This window comes from Argopecten irradians, chromosome 8, assembly GCF_041381155.1.
Source record: "Argopecten irradians isolate NY chromosome 8, Ai_NY, whole genome shotgun sequence".
In the NCBI taxonomy this organism is placed as follows: Eukaryota; Metazoa; Mollusca; class Bivalvia; order Pectinida; family Pectinidae; genus Argopecten; species Argopecten irradians.
In genome coordinates, this window is record NC_091141.1 from 40,349,281 (window position 1) to 40,367,398 (window position 18,118).

The following is an 18,118-nucleotide window of genomic DNA, read 5'->3' on the forward strand; positions in this document are numbered from 1 at the left end:
TTTTAAACATTGTTAATATCCATGGAATGGGGGCGTTTATACAACTTCAACTCTTCTCTAGAAAAGGGGGAGGGGGCACTTATAGGGGAGGGGTGCTAATTATTACAAATTAATTTTCTCTCGTGATTACTGGGATGAAATTATTAATGATGATAATTATGATCAAAATTACGGTATCTAGCATCTTTGATATCTGTTACCTTTAATGACCTTCAAATAAATGACCTTGATGCTTGAAATTAAAGTTTATTTGCAAGCATCAGCAAGGTCATTTGTTTTATAAGTTGAGAGAAAGTGTTTTAAGGGGAAATTTGAAATCTGCGAGTCAAAGATAGTGCACCTCAATTATTCATATACTCTTTAGACTTAAAACAAAGGCATTTGATAGAAATGAGCTAAAAAATCATCTCTAAAACTCAAATTATCTTTAGAGTATATTAAGCAAAGGCTTTCAACATTGACCTTATATGTCTTCAAGGTCATTTATTTGAACAAACTTGAGAGAAATTGTTTTCAGAGGAAATTTGAAACCAATGAGTCACAGAGATATATGTAATGAGCCACAAAAAATCAGCTCAATTACTCATATCTACTCTTCAGAGCTTAAATCAAAAGGCTCAGAGGGCCTGTATTAATCTCAAGTCTGGTGAGCTAACATTGTCCTGCCACATATATGCATGTTATTGGGTTTACATATAAACGTTACATGGATTATTCTAGATAAATCCTTTTGTTATTTACTTCAGAGAAGCTTGACGTTAGCCTTTTTCTTGTGTCTAGACATGATGACAACATGCTAAGCCCATTGATCCGTCATTCCATTTCTACTACCGATTGTTATGTGTACGAAACTGAACATATGGACTGAATAGATCGTGTGTGTCGAGGGATAAACAGTGTTTATTTAGAGTAATCTCCCCTTCTTGTCCTCGAATAACCGGTTGACCTACACATGCAACCTAACAAAACTATGCACATTATCGTTTTTAACATTTCCCTGCTGACTATATCGTCTCAGCAGTCTTTTGAATAATCATTGCATAATTGCTTATTGTTTTAAATTCACAAACATGTTCATCTTAATTCTAATATTTGTTTTGTCAGTATAGGTATTATATTAAAAGGAATAATAAATTGATTAAGAAGGAATTGTTTATCTCTGCTTGTAGGTAAATATTTAAAGTCACAATGTATATTAACAGTATACAGTATAGATTCTTAAATTTCTCAGGTGTAAACTTTCGCGATTTACTGTTCAGAATTTACTTGTAAGGGTTTATTTTTGCAAATTGTTATTCAACACCTCTAGATTTAGCAAAATTAAAACCCACATAAATATTACCTACTATACAGTAACTCCATAGGAACATCATTGATAAACATGGATAATAAATAAAAAGTTGTCAGATATAAAGCAATGCAATTCAGTGATTCAATACGGTTATAACTTTTTACAAAACTAAGTCCTGTATGTGAAATTATATATATGTGTAGCACTTTAAACACGTACACTATAAGATGCACTAAAATAAAACTACCACTAAAATAAGTATATTAGCAGAATGCATAACATTACAACCACTGAAAAAATTTCATATTAGCCCAATAGAAGAGACTGAAGAGCTACAAAGGTGAGAGAACGGCTCCACATTCGGGGATGTCTTTAGCGTTGTCTGTGTCCCCCTGGTTACTGAGGACTACCGTTCTCCAACAACAAACATTTCGGAGCTTATCTCGGAACAACATTATCTGTATACTCGTCTCAAAGCCTTGTCAACTTAACCATGTAATTATCGAATTTAAAATTCTCGTAATATTAGTCCAAAATATTGAAAAGACTAGTTCAAAGTTTTAAAAGGTATGCTGATTCACAAAAGAGGTTATTGTGAACTTCAGAGATGTTAAGCTTTGTCATTTATTTGAATTGATATGGCCAGTTTAAGCTGATGGTACAGAAACTCGTATGTAATATCCCGATAAAGCACATGGGTTATATGAAGGTGTGAAGAAATGGACAGGTCCATAGGGGATATATTACATACTAGTACAAAATCAATTTTGTTTTATCTCGGCTGTCGGGAGAGGATATTAAATGTGGAAGTTTTATACATATATCTGAGATGAGAATCAATGTTAGGGCTGTATTTCCTACTCTCTGGCGTTGTAGGTCCCCATGGAGGTCTGGGAAATTCTGCAGGACCTGGAAACAATAACTGATGGATAAATGGACAGCTCCGGAATTGCAGGCTAGGTGAGTACAATCTATATATTATCATTCGTGATGATGATGGCGGATTTGTCCTCTGAGGGCATTCATAATTTATCTCTAAGTGAACACTGCTGTCCCTACATAGTAGATAAATGTTTCTTTAGCATGTGATGATTGGTTAAGCAGTTCATACATCGGTTATGAAAAAATGCTGGTTAAAAATATTTCCCCGTAGTAGCTAGGATGCCTTTGCTTTAGTCGTTCTTGTGTACAACATCTATTTTGTATAAGATAGCTGACTGTTTAAGCTGGCTGACCGCTTGGAAAACTGTATTTTACAACCAGTGCGCTTTTATACACAAAATAAAAAATACACAGAAATATATCAATACACACTACATAAAAATCATTTTAATAATATACATTTTTAAAATGCAATGTAGATCTTAATATTAGAGTTACCTTCCTTGCAGATAGTTCAATATGACGTCATAATTTTTTGTGAGAGAGATTTGCATTGTTTTCTCTTATACGTATGACAATTCGACGTCACAATAATTCATGTAGCTATCCATAAGGGCAGATAACTCTGTAATATACAAACAGAGAATATCAAGTACAGAATTGCACGAGCAATTGCTTCTTTGTTTACACGGAAATTTATGACATAATGATCATCACAAACCATGTGTTGTATATATATCTATCGCAACCACCTAGGAGGAGACAGATGAACACAGAATATTTTTTCAGCTAAAATCTAATGATTTTATTGTAAAAGACATATCAAACATTACTCAATCGTGTTACATATATGAATCTTCAAACTTCCTAGTGGTACCATAGTTCAGTGACCTGCAGTATGCTTCGTTGAAAAAACACTTAAAATGAGAAGGAATACTACTATCACAAGAAGACACAAAATTGTTTCCTATTTAAGATTTTGTCTAGTCAGCATTTTATTAAGCCATCAAATGAATATATATCAATATTCTGTGACTTTACATCTAGTTAGCTTTTTATTTAGCCAAAAAATGAATACCTCAATATGCAGTGACTTTACATAAGGACTGGAGGTTTGTCCAGACATAACAATGCAACTAGGATATTAACAATGTGATGTTTGAACAGACCAAATAGCTGTCGATAATTTAATGATATTTCAAATACAAATTCACGGCTACAACTGTGAGCAGAACTTTTGTATCCGAGCTACACTATTGACAAAAACTTGAAATGGCTCCAAGTTTCTCACCTACCTTGGAAAAAACGACTAAAATTTACAGCGATTTTCTCTGGACAAATCTCGAGCTATAATTTATTACAGATATATACAAACATGGTGCATTTATCTAAGTGTTCGCTCAATGAGTGAGACGCTGTTATTGGGGGAACTGTTATGGGCGTTGATGCTTCATTACGCATAAATCACAACACCTTTACGAACATTACCTGTAAATGTTTGCACCTGTTAATACCTAAACTTAACATGATTTATTTGCCCAAACTTCCAGGCCTCCTAGTGCTCACCAAAAAAACACTTCTCCAATAAAACTCTTAGGTTGCACAGCTAAAAATGTTTACAATTTAACAAAATTTTTGCAGTCCACAATAAAAGGTATAGGGAAATTAAATGTATCATAATACATGATACAGAAGCTAGTGGTTAAGGTGTCTGATATTCTAACTTTATTATCCTCCCACCCCCACCCCTATCTCAACTCTCCATACATTTGGGTCACTGTGACAAAACAGTTAGGTTGTCTGACTGTCAATCTCTAGCATCAGTCACAGCTGTTTGGTGATTTTTATCCAGGTACTCTGATTTTCCTCAACCTCTCAACACTTAAGATAAGCCTTCAACTCATCCACCCCTGACATTTCATAATGGACTGATCTAGTCTTTGTTTTAGGTAAGTCTAAATGCACATTTAGGAGTGAATGAATGAATGACCCTGCATGACTATGATTAGGATGTTTAGCCAAACCTAACCAATCTCCATCAGTGATATGAATTAATCATCATGATAATTATCATATATAATTATCAACAATAAAAATGGAAAAAAAATCTGATAAATATCACTGTAAAGAAAGTGTCAATTTTACATTATGTAAATTTAAAACGCTATACAAGTATGAGCATTATCCACATGAAATAACATTTTATCCTTTTTATTTCCAAGCTCATCACAATTGGGGAGTTTAGGTTACAAATTCTTTTCTAAGTAAACTTCTGAGAGTGTGGAACATAAATAAACTTGGTGCAGTTTTTACGAGGTCACAATAAAATCCAGAGGAACCCTTCGAGCAACAGTGTCCATTACCGTGGCTCTATAGCCCATAAAAGATATCCCCTGTAACATCAGAAAGCAGGTATATATGTCCCGTAATAAAATACTTCTGAGGACGAAAAAAATATATTTTAAATCCCTGGGAAAGATCGTAATGTGTACACCTGTGTATTTTTGCAGGATTCTACAGTTAATTGAATGAGAGTTCAATTATGGGCAATTACAAAAAGCCTCGAAAGATATCATAAACGGTTGATAATTTGGATTATTCTTGAATGTAACTGGTGAAAAATTGTTGGTGTTGTGTTACTAAATTGAAGAATTAGCGCTCGGTTCGCGTTAAGTTTGATGATTAGATGAGACGTTATATACTCAGTTTACTGTTACCTGTACAAAACCTTGTTAGCCAATGCTTCCAATTCACCACCATGGCGCATACAATATTGTAGTCGTAAATTGTTTACAAATTATACTTTTTGGGGCTCTCAATTAAGATTAATTAAAATACCACACCTGTTCAAATATTTATGATTCTATCTTAAGATGTACATGAAAAAACTTGTCTTCATAAAATGCAGAAATTTTTCAGACATGGATATTCTGGTAAAAGAACAGTGAGTTTATAATACAGTTTATAAAACTTTAGGACAATTCACCTGAAAACACAAGTTTATAAAACTCATTTATGTCAGGTAGAATCTATATAAGTGAAATAAGATATTCTAAGTCTGTATCATTTTTGCATCTGTGTGCATATAATGACATAATTTATCCTTTGTTACATAGAAATGAGTTCAGAAAACAAAACACATGGCCCTAACCATCCTTTATTTGTCTGAAACTTTAGTACAGATGACTGGCACGCCAAAAGCATAGGTGCTCGTTAATTATATACTGGTAAATAATAGAAGTCATATTTTATATATTGACTAAAAAACATTAATGGTTATAAAAACAAATTCTTTTTGGTTTTCTTGTTAAACGACAGTTATGTTTCCGAAGTTTTGCCAAAGTGTGTATATAGAGGACAACTTTTGATTGCATCTGACAGAAATGTGTATTTCACAAATTTCAATTTAATTGAAATCAACTTTTGTTGCTATTGAAATGTGTATTTCTACCTGTCTGGTCTTCTACATGTTTTTTTAGGTAAACAATGCTCACTTTTCACAGGATGAAATATGTTCTGTTTAAACAGGTTTTGATATCAAAAATAGTTCATTTTACAGAGGTTTTCTGATCCAAAATAGTTCAGTATTCGAAAGTTTTCAGAATTAAAGGAGTTACGTTTTTATTGAAATTTTTCAAAACAAAAACATTCCATGGAATGAATTGAGACTATGTAATACCTTTGCATGAATACGTTTTCAATATGATATACATTCAAACCTGTCTATAATGACCACCCATAAGGACAGGGGTAAATTGGTCTCTATAGACAGGTGGTCTTTATACACAGGTCAAATTGTGTTATAAATGATCATTTGGGATCCAACAAAGTGGTCTTATAAAGCAGGTGGTCTTTATACAGAGGTAGACACTAAAGCAGTTTTCACTGCAAATTATTTACGATATCTATGGCCATTTGAGTTGGGTGTAAAAGGGAACACTGACCGTTAGTCAATTCTGCCATTGACCCGTGATGAAAATCATTATTTATTGATGGTCAGGTAGATATTGAGTTTGACCCCAAAGTCTTTGTTGGGTGTTGACAATTAACGCTTATTTGTTGACCAGCATTTTGTTGTGATGATTATCATTCCCTAGTGGGAGTTACCATTACACACTGGGGGAAGTTGATTATCAACCTTCTACTGGCTCGGAGACCCAATGGGGTGAGAGCACTCAAGCACTCCGTGGTATAGAGAGCTTGGTGGCTGAGGTGTCGAGAGCCAACACCTGGACTTGTGGTCTGTAGCCGGCAGCCAAACTAAGGTGTCAAGACGAACAGATATGAAGTATTTATTTAAGTCAACCAAGACGTGTGTGAACTGACCCGTGTCCGATATACACTTATATACACCTGAAGGTCCTCGGCTGGCCGGTCAGGTGTCTATTAGGCTCTATAAAATACACCTCATTCTTGATTCTGTTGTGATACTGAGCCTCTGTCTATATTATCGTGCAGAACCTGAAGTTGTGTTGTGATGGAAGCTGTGCTATCTTTATGTGTATAGTAAATCTGTTTGGGATTACCATCAAATCACACTGTGGATTATGGAAAGAACTTCTCTGGAAAAAACTACAGGTAAAAATCATTTTATTGTTTTCACCAACATGTTTTGAAATTTACAACTGACACAAATTCTATATTTATCCCATTCTTTACTCCTAGCTGTAAATTATCAAACGAAATATTATTCAGGTAAATAATTTTATGAGGGCTTAATTTTCGCGATCTGCATGCATAATTAAAACTTTCACTGTGCTGATATTTTTCTGATAGATACAATTTCAGACTTCTTACAACAAAGTTCATACACATACAAAATGTTATGCACGGAGGGTATTTTCCTATTAAGATTCTAATAGCTTTAATCACAGGTTCCTGGCTCGTTTTTTTTTTTTTTTTTAAATGACATGTTCTAGTACATAATATATATTTATTATGTACTACAACATGTCATTTTTTTTTAAAAACGAGCCAGGTACCTATGCTTTAATTTAGACAATATTTGGTCTATATCATAAACCTGAGTGTCAAATTTTGTATTGTAAGATTCGGAACACCGGTAACTCATCTAGCTCTATGATAAATTGTTCAAATTAACAGGATACAAGAAAAATACCTGAGTAACGAATAATTTATAAATCTTGGGTAACAAGATAATGACGTTGAGTTAACGCTGTGGTGCTGCGTCCAGGAATGTCAGATTTCATTTCACTCAAAACAAAGTCTCCGAAAGAACGGTAATAATGGCATTCATGACGTGATGAACACTTAACATACCCCAGACAATACTCCCGCTGTTCATTAAATTGACAGGTAATAACTCGAGCCCCAGGTATGACCTCTCGCTGGTGTGCCCAGGTGTGCGACACCATGAGATTTAATTATACCAATATGGCATATTGAATTATCTATTGAGGAAAACATAACAGGCTTGTTAACGGGTTTTTTACGATTTCGCCCGTAACGACTTAGCTTGATTGTTACCATTTTACTGCTAAAATGACTCTTGATCTTAATTGTTTGGCTGTCCTTGCTTAAATTAGTTCATTCCATGATTTATCTTCAAGATTTTTGAAACTTTTAACTTAACATATTGTTCTGGGGTTGCCTTTTCATGATTTCAAAGATGCTCAACCGCTGACAAATGGTATTTTTTCACTATCAAAAACAGCAGCAGACGATTTAGTATTTTTCTTCAGTTACAAAAGTTACTTACTTTACACCATTACCGCCGTTGAAAAGTTTGACCTTCTAATTTTACTTCTAGTTAAAAATATAAAAAATAATTAATTGCATCCCGAAAAAATTCTGTGGTACTATATCCTATATGGAATGAAGTACTGATTATGCATGACCCAAAATCAAAATAAGTTATTTTATATTATTTTTTGTGTTAATTAGACATATATATATAAAATTAAACACCAATTATTGTTCAAATGATGAATATCATTTATACTCTGTCGGCGGTGGAGCATCTTCAATTGATAGCTATTTATATATTTTTGTTTACCTGAATTCTCATACCTGCATCATCTAACGTATCCTTTGATTTTTCAGTTTTGTTACATTACGTATTTCACCATCTAGATCACATCAGCGTTTGTTTCTTATTTCACATTATATAACAGATCTAAGCTCCCCACTGCTATTGTTAAACATGCGATCAATCACTGTGCAAGGTCCCCGATCTAGCGATACCAAGATGAGATTTTAATGATTTTGTTAAAGGCCTCAATTCAAAAGTTTCTCAGGTGAGAACACCTAATGAATACACACAGGTGAAAAACGTTCAGGTAAACATCCCGACACAGGGTCATCTCGTTTTCTGTTTACACGGTAGACAAGGGCACATCTTTTCAGCACTCTTTTTGTTAAAGTTGTAACACTCTACGCTTTCCATAGATCTCTCATCTTTTATACTGCCAAATACATTGCATAAATTTATATGAATGTATGGCATCCAATACAATACTTTATTTTGTTTCTGAGCAAGATAACTTAACATACTAAAAGAAGAATAAAGTGATCATATAGCTATATTCATGGATATTTGAGATTTTCAAAAAGGATCTCAGAAGAAAACAATTATTCCTATCCAGTTTAGTGACTGTTTTTTTACAGTATTTGTTGAAATTAGCGCCTCTCCCTCGAAATTAGTGCCTCTCCCTCGAAATTAGCGCCTCTCCCTTGAAATTAGCGCCTCTCCCCATATAAGCGCCCCTCCCCTCTTCAGGGAAAGAGTTGAATATATATATAAACGCCACCCATCACATGGACAACATGAACTTGAGTCTCATGATCATAATTATGTGTCTCCAAGGAAAGAATTACAGGCATATGGATGTTCCCCAAGACATATATTTATGTGCCATGAGTACAGAAAGCCTACAGTTAAAATATGGCTGACGATATTAAGAGGTCCGCAACTTGCATCTTGGTTCCCTAGTAAGCGCCCTTTAATATCTATCATTTTGAAGGGTCCCCCAGGGCGCTAATTACTGAGAATATGGTGCATGGTTTATTTGACAGAGTATATATAGTTCACTGATTAGATCAAGTTATCTGTTCAACGACATGATCTTAGCTTGTTACAAAAGTCACCTGTTATTTTATCCTATCCTTCTATTTCATCTTATCTCAACATCTTCATCTTACATTTATTTCATAGCTGCTGATGGGAAATTTAATGACATACTTGTATTGAAATTATGAAATGAACACAATGTCATTTTCATTGTGTGATGTTATTATTGTACTCTGAAAAGCCAAACTCTTTCAGGGATGACAAAAAACATTAAAGAAAAATTACAATATTTATTCAAAACTCTATCCACATGACTCAATCCCCCTTTTGCAGGTGAAAACATATCTACGAATGATAAAGATTGACTTGAGATTTTTACTTGATGAGATCAGATTGATCATAACAATAATTATCTTTTATAGTGAATCTTCCTTTTCAAAATTTACTCACTTGCCTTCACAAGTTTTATACATTTACTCAATCACACCTGAGATATCATAATGGACTGGTCTAGTCATTGATTTAGTAAAGTCTAAATGTGTATTTAGGAGTGAATTTTAAAGTTTAAACACTTTCAAGTTGATATAGTTGTGACTGTCATAGATTCTTAATAATTAGTAAATGTGTCTGAAAATGAAACCTGCTAACAAGAATGAATAGAGAATCGAAGTTACAGCATCACCTCTTAAACAAAAATAATTTCAGAACACCACAAAAAAGTCACATTTCAATCATTTTTGCTTACTGTACGTATTAAACTCTAAAACCTATACATGGTCAACGCAAAATATGTATACATATATATCTTTATAGATATGTTTTGAAAAAGTCCTATATCTAAAAAATACTATAACAAAAAGAGGCATACTCTAAGATATTTGTAAGATATGGCTAAAGATTTATGACAAAGTTTGTAGAACCCAGATACCAGATACCATTACTGGGCATTTCTATATGGCGGTCCAGGAAGATGAATTACATGCCAGTCTTTTGAGCCCGATCCATGGCCATATCAGATGTGTGCTTCCCCAACATATTTATTACAGATGATGTACTTCTGGGTTTTCTACATGACAAAAGTCACGAACAGTTCTCATATTTCAATCATCTCTTCTTGCGTTTGTTTTCTAAATTTGTCTTGAATTTCCTGAAGAAAAAATGACATCGCATGATGACAGCGCAGGCTTGGTTCACCATTGGTAATTAGCCATCTTTGTTATTCCAGATAAAGGTACTAACTGTTTTTTTGGTTTTATCGGGTTACGTAGACAATCTTGTGTATTACATGACTTTAAGATAAATGAGTTCGGCTTTTCCCTATCTTGCTATGCTTTTTTTGCCGCTGTGATAGGAAAAACAAAGTTTGAGCGAACACTGCACAAGAAAATACCATAGTGTATGCTACAGACATCCGCTTGCATGCGAGGTGCTCGTTAAGTTCAGGTGGTTAGGAAACCAAACACTGCTACAACACGATTTGATCGGTACCCAAGAACAAAGCGCCAGGTAACGGCTTCGCACGATAAGAGAACATCTATCTATTGTGGCCATATTGAGGTTCGCTCAAGCATGAAAAAACATGACGGTCGCTCAACTGGAAACTCTATAAAGACACGGGGAAACAGTCATATTATAGACAAAAAATATACAATAACGTCTTATAAGGGTACATGTTGATAAAGCTTGCACCTGGGATAGAGCACGGATCAGAATTATGGGTAAATACAAAGTTTTAATCGTGTGCTTACATTACATTTAGAATTTTAAGGTGTGACTTGATTGGAGTGTTATAGCCATACCCTCTTGGTCATAAAATTTACATGAAGGAACTCGGTGACCCTGTCTTCATAGCTTGTGTGACGGACCAAAATAGTCATCTGTGTGACATATATGCGTCTAAACTGGACGTTCTGAAAACCACATCAAGAACATCTTCCAAATACTTCATATAAATGTGGTTTGGACTCTAGATCAGTTTCTGATACATTATAGTTTGAATACTAATTTGGTAACATTTTTCAAAAGTACATTTTAAAATCTAAGTCATGAAGATGAAGCGCTCGAATATTGATTTTAGGAGGATTTCAGCCTCATACTTTGAAAGTTAAGTTGGATTTTTCCGTAAATATACAGAAGTGAAATCCATTCCCGCTTCCCCTGGAGTTGTATCATCACAGTCAACCGGAATTCATTCTTCGCCGACATTTTGTCTGCTCCTGTCCCGTGAGTAACATCTGAACGTGTGGAAATCACACAGAGCGTTTTCCTGCCGATATTGAGACGAAGGCATCCGAATACAGAGGTGGGAGTACCAAATTACAACGAAATCTGATGTCTTTCCATGTCACATGACCTGACGGCGCCGTGACGGATTTCATTGTGTCTGATTGACAAACGGAATATGCCAGAAGCCGTAAAAGACGACTTTACAAGGGTGTACAGAACCTGGTGAAGAATTCTATTGATCAGCGGTGCAATTAGCATGACAATTACTCCGGACAGTGCTCTGGAAGGGGGCAGATGGCTTCCTAGTTACTCACGATTAAAGACCCAACAGCACATGATGAATTTCTAATGAGTCTCCAAGCAGACAGGAGTGAAAAACCAAGCTCTCCGGAAAGGTGTCATGTTCATTAAGTTTCGCTGTGAAGGTGAGAAGAAACTGCATTTTAATTTTTCCATCGTTTCAGTCGCATTATCGTCCAATTTCTATTAATGACGTCTGTGAAATTGGACAGCGCAGTGTGGCATATTACAGATTCATTTTTTTTTGATGGATTAAAGGAATCAATCAAATTCTGTTGGACCTGAACTGAAATTGACATTTCATTCTTACAGAGTTTTGGAGTTTTTCGCTATGTTACTTGAGAACTCTAGGTAAGTCATACACATACATGGTATGTCAAACCCTGGTCCAATATTAAAAGTGAAATTCAGATTTGGAAAAATAGAGAATTCGGGGGATATTCCTAAAGATATGATTCTGGTAAATGTTGGGAAATAAGTCTGACATGAAAAGAAACCATAATTACTAATTAGATATGTGATAGATTTGTCAGCTTTTGTCACAAAGGACATGCCCTTATTGGGTTAAGCAAGGTTACACAGCGGTCAAGAGTTGTATGGAATGGTCAATGCTGACCAATACCTGTAATTATAAGTCCACCATAGGGTAATAAAATTCCATTATGGTGAATTCTCATAACACAGAACCTTGACCAGTCAATCAGTAACTTTTGAAGACTCCTGTTTTACTGATGCTGTGCTGTCCAATATAAGCTTTTAAAAATAGTTTTTACTGGTCTGAATAAGTGCCCTTCCTTCTTTACTGTCTCTCCCGGCCCTTAAAGCATCCCCTCTCTGAGAGGACTAACCTCTCCCTCCCCAAAGCCTAACCCTCACCAACACCTCCCCCCGCCCCCGACCGGTATTTAAGTGTCCCTCCCCAATAAAACTGTACCTACCATTTTTGTAGTAGTTAGTGTTTTTAAAAGATCTCTTTACAAATTTACGCACCACCCTATAAATATTTGAAGAAGTGAGTTTACATTTTTAGCAATATATTCTAGGTGTCTAATTTGTAGTAATAAGTATATTCAGGAATATATTTGTAAACATATACGTTACAATACCCCATCTTGTAAGCACCTCTTTTAAACTAATAACGACCCTGGGTGCTATAATTACATGGAATAATGTTATAATTAAAATTCTTGCGCTACTGTAGGTGTCTCTTAGCCTGAATTGCATGTTTGATTAAGATTGTGCTTTGTTGTATGTATATAAGATAGGTGTATATTGTTCTATTGTTCCGAGGCATGCAGTGATTGTTCATTATCTGTGCAGGTGTTCAGAACATCCTGTTGGCAATTAGACAAAATATATACCTACATATTCTATCTGATATATATCTACACAATATACAATAACAGAGATAGTTGGGAATACTTAGGTTTGTTGGTAGAGGAAAGCCAGAGTACCTGGAGAAAACCACCAACCAGCATTAAGTACCTGGCGACTGCACCATATGGGATTTGAACTCGCAATTAACACAGAATAAACCACTCAATCGACACCTTATAAATGAAGAAAATCTATTGGGCAAAAATTGTAGTATTACCTCTTACTTAACACTGGAAATATAATAAGATCATTTCATTAATTTAATGACTGAAATTTTATCTTGAAATCTACAGGACTTTCAAGAGGATCTCGGTTTCCGAATTCAGAGAGTTGAAAGTATGGCAAATTGGCCATGATGAGCATATTACTGAATAACTGAAACATTCTGTTTAAGAAATTTTCATATTTTTGGAGGAAGTGAAGAGAATAATGATTAAGCATTAAATAAAAATTGAAATTAAATTGAAATAAATTTATGTTAAAGAACAATTAGATAATATTCAAAATACAAAATATTTATGAGAATTAAATTCATAAAAATAAATAGCTGACAGGGAAATTAAATTTCATTAAAAATTGAACACTTTACATATGAATAAGATTTATTTGTATAGAAATTTTACCTGAGGATTGTGTAAACAAATATACAGGTATGGTGTAAAAATTTTCTTAGGACACTTGCCGGTGGGGAAACTAACGGGCAGCATTCCTTTCGTGTCCTCGGTCGTTACATTTCACGAGGCAGAAGTATGTGTCGATTGTATCTTTCAAAAGACTTGTAGTACCGATAAAATCACTTCATTTAACAGCTGTATTCAATCTAAACAATAAACTTGATCGACCATCGACGATAAAAGTTTAGTGTTCGTTGAGGTGTAATAAAGTTCGTACTTGATAGAGCCCATAAACGTGTGGAGACATTTACACAAAATAATCGTAGAACATGTACATCTCCGCGGCTTTGATAATATAAGATGATATTGATGATTTTTAATGTGCGAAAACCTGTGTTCATGTAAATGGCTTTATTATGTAAATGATTACAAAATTATAAAAAACTTTTAAGAAAAAAAACCTTTACAAAATGGACATAACATAGGGATGAAATGTATTTTCTCAAAGAAAGGTGTAGGTAGTGTATGTGCATACTTTAAGTTATATGGTAACATATTACTGAATAAAAATTTATTTTTCCCAAAGAAATTGAAGTTTCTCTGTAGAGTGTAGATATAAAATCACTTCTTTCAATTTGAATGTAGGAAATGCAGTGTAGTCTTAAAAATGAAAAGAAAATGTTAAGTTCATACACACAGCATACAAAACAACTGATTGAATATCACTGGATTTATGCTAATTGATATTAACAAACATAGAAAACTTTTAAATAAAATTAATTACTAGTTTCAATGATCTTTTAAGCCACAAAACACAATGACATTTTGATATTTGTATGTACTGTATTCAAAAGTAAAACATTTTCAGTGCAAACAAATTTATCTAGCAGACAAATAATATCAGATAAGTTAATAAATGGTTTTGGTTCCTGGACCAGGATAAATGTTCTTCCTCTCGCCATTTTCTATTAACAAATGCGTTCACTCACTAGCATTATCTCGAATGGATAGACGAGGATAAATGTTTTTCCTCTCACCATTTTCTATTAACAAATGTCTTCACTCGCTAGCATTATCTCAGATGGAACACTACCCAAATTCTTTATCGTACCATATGATTGGCAGTCAAACCTACGTAGCCAGATATCTGATTATCGCAGCCCTCGTATCGGTTAAGATGCGCCCCCTCCCTGTACATCAACACGTTTTATTCAAAACCTAATTAACTCGGGACAAAAAATATCAGAAATCCCACCCAGGAAACTAAACGCTGCTTTTCGACATGTAAATCTTTCCCGTTTTTTTTTTATATCAGGGTAAGAGAAACATCTGTTTTTGACACCGAAACCAATGTTGCTTCCTGGTTGTGATAACAACTTCTGTTTCGACTTTTGTTTCATTTCTCATTAAGCAGATATGTACATGGAAACAAAAATCAGCCAATTTATTTGATATGCCTGATGAATACTGTATAGAAAAAATTCTCACATTTAGTTCTTGAATGATATACAGGAAATCTTATTACAATACAGGAAATCTTATTACAAAATAACACATCATCACTATTAGAATACAATATAACATGCACTGTAATAACGAACCTCTGAGGACCAACAAAATCATTTCGTTATAAGCATAATTTGTTACATTTATATATATACCGGAATCTTTTCACTTTTATAATCAATTTTTTTCCAACTTTACAAATATTCACAACTTTCAATATCCAAGTTTCTGAATGAAAAGTTTTAAAAAGTCAATGTTTCATATTGTTTTGTCTCTTCTGAATTCTATTCTGTTTTCTATAGTAGCTTCAAGTGCAGTTTTCTTTTATTCTTCTTTGTTGTGTTTTGCTGTATTCCATCAAAAAACAAAATCTTTGCATTCCTGCATGAAAGTATGTAGCCATGAAACCAGTGCTATCAGTTTCCCTTGCCTCTATACTGGCACAAGGTTTCCATGGTAACACCTGCTCAATGACCTTTTACCCAGAATTCACTTCAAGCTAATGGCCTTTTATTTCAGCAGTGACCTTTCTGGGGTGGATTTTCATGAGTGTTTTGCTAATGAGGCCATTACAATGTACAAGACTGTTTTTTGAGGGTGGGAGGGGGTAGGGGAAGGGGCTAAGAGGGGGGGGGAATATCGTCTTAAGTTTCAGCTGGCTTCTTAGTGACAGACATAACAGAGCACAGGGTGCATCCTTCAAAGCTTTCCTGGTAAATCCTATATGTTGTAACATATACCATACTGTCAGTTTCTCTTGATGGATTTGCACTTATAAGCATATATTTCTCAAGAATCCAATAAAAAGGGCAGTTGACACATTATATGTTTACAATGATATTCTTACAATGCTAACTCCCTTACCCACAAGTCACATCCTCCCGCCATCTTCTCATTTGTCAATCAAGGTCAAAAACAAAGCCCAAAAATAAACTACTTTGTACCCTCAGACCATAGAAAACTTTCACTTACTATCTCCACTTTACCCTTACCCCCACCCCAACTCCAACCCCCACCCTACCATATGTACCCCCACCCCCACCACTCCAAAAACAAACAAAATGACGTTTTCATATTTCTCACAACCCTACCCCTATCAGTGAACGTACTGTACACCATCATTTTCTGATGATGAGGTACTTTGGGTTTGACAGCTGCGCTCTTTTACAAGTACATATTCATCCTTCATGCTTTCTACCACTCAGTTCAGCCATATACCTATACATTACATTTCATTTTCATCCATTTGTCATATGCTTTTTGTTAGGAGTTACAGTGCTTGGAGAATCGAAACAATATGTTGATAATGGAAAATGCTCAAGATATATTGCTTCCATAATCCTGCCTACACATCATTCCTAATCCATTTTCCATGCAGAAAACCAACTTTAGTCACCAACTGATTCTATCTAAACAATCCATGAGTTCTAAGAGTTCTGAATGCTTCCTTGCCTTATATTATAGAATTATCCAGTCCTATGTCCAGAGATTTGTCACATGTACCCTTCATCCCTTTTGTCAGATTTGAACATTTTTTTCGGGTTCTGCACCAAACCCCGCCCACACTTCCTAAGGCTCTTAAAAAAGTATCTTTTCCATCTGTCCCGTCATCATCTTTGCATATTCTCATGGCCACATGTGCATCATGACATGTCAAGCCAATTGCACGCTAACCCACTTACAGTAATCAGAAAGGCTCAAGGCTCGTCTGATGAGCATGTTATTTAGAAATAAATCATACTCAAGGTTTCCTCTACGGACATTCCCCTTTCTACCTCAAGGACGGCCATTGTCTTTCAATATTTCCTAACGATCTGTATGCATGCCATGTTCCATCCGTCAGCATTGTCACATCCATCAGTCGACGTTGCGACCCTCATTGCACCGATTATGCACATGCAGGTCTGTAATACTGTTGGAAGGCCACGTAACATGAACTTTTGTCATTGTGTATGACAGGAATTCTGTTATAAACTGCCATCTCGATTTTCGTATGATCTCTTTGAATCCTTCAAATAACAGCACCATGTGCCAATCTTTCTTTTCGAATGATTCAGAGAGTGAGAATCATTCAAATACAACCATGTGCAGTACATACTGCAGAAGTACAAGCGAGAATTCCTACGAAGATTTAAAAGAAAAGTTTTGAAAGTTACAAATCACATTGAAATAAACTCGTTAAAATTGCTCCATCACTGACAAACAGAAATTTTACTCCATCAAAAGCAGAGGCAGACAATAAGTATTTTTCTTCAGCTACATAAGTTACATACTTTAGACCATTACCTACCATCATTGAAAAGTTTTAAGTTCTTCTTTTAATTCAAGATAAAAATATTAAAGATACTTAATTGCATCCCAAAAAAAATCCACGGCACTATGCCCTATGTACCAAGAGGCAAAATGAAATATGTTATATGAATTTTTGTTTTAATTAGACACATATATACACAATTAATCATCAGTTAGTGTTCAAATTATGTGTATCGTTTATAATTTGTCGCTGGTGGAGCAATTTTAAATGATCAGAGTTTTTTTTGTTTTTTTTGAAGAAAAAAGAATCATCGTAAACAAGACAACATTCCATTTAAATTATTCCTAGGCCAGATTGGAAACCTCTTCAGAGAACTACAAAATAACAAACTACTTTGTCATATTCCGTCAGACGTACAATCAGGCGACACGTGTCGATGTTGTAATCTTACGATATACAACTCGACCACTACGTGACAACAAAACACTTCCGACATAACAACAACGTCAACGGACTCCGACCGATCATGTCAACGGAGGGATGTAGGGGTGGATAGATTAACATATCTATCGCAATATTGGGTTGTGAAGGGATTAAAAAGTGTCCGTAATATCAAAATTGACACAAACAATTCCTCA

General features: G+C 34.7%; 1 protein-coding gene across 4 annotated transcripts in view; it reads left to right on the top strand.

Moving 5' to 3' along the window:
• The window catches only part of LOC138330355 (uncharacterized), a 77,388-nt gene that overhangs the window by 32,127 nt on the left and 27,143 nt on the right, over window positions 1–18,118 (top strand). The window contains exon 2 of one of the 4 annotated variants that reach the window (XM_069277925.1): window positions 2,168–2,251. The gene's annotated coding sequence lies outside the window, so the exon portion shown is untranslated. The other 3 variants (XM_069277924.1, XM_069277928.1, XM_069277927.1) reach the window with 3 other exon arrangements.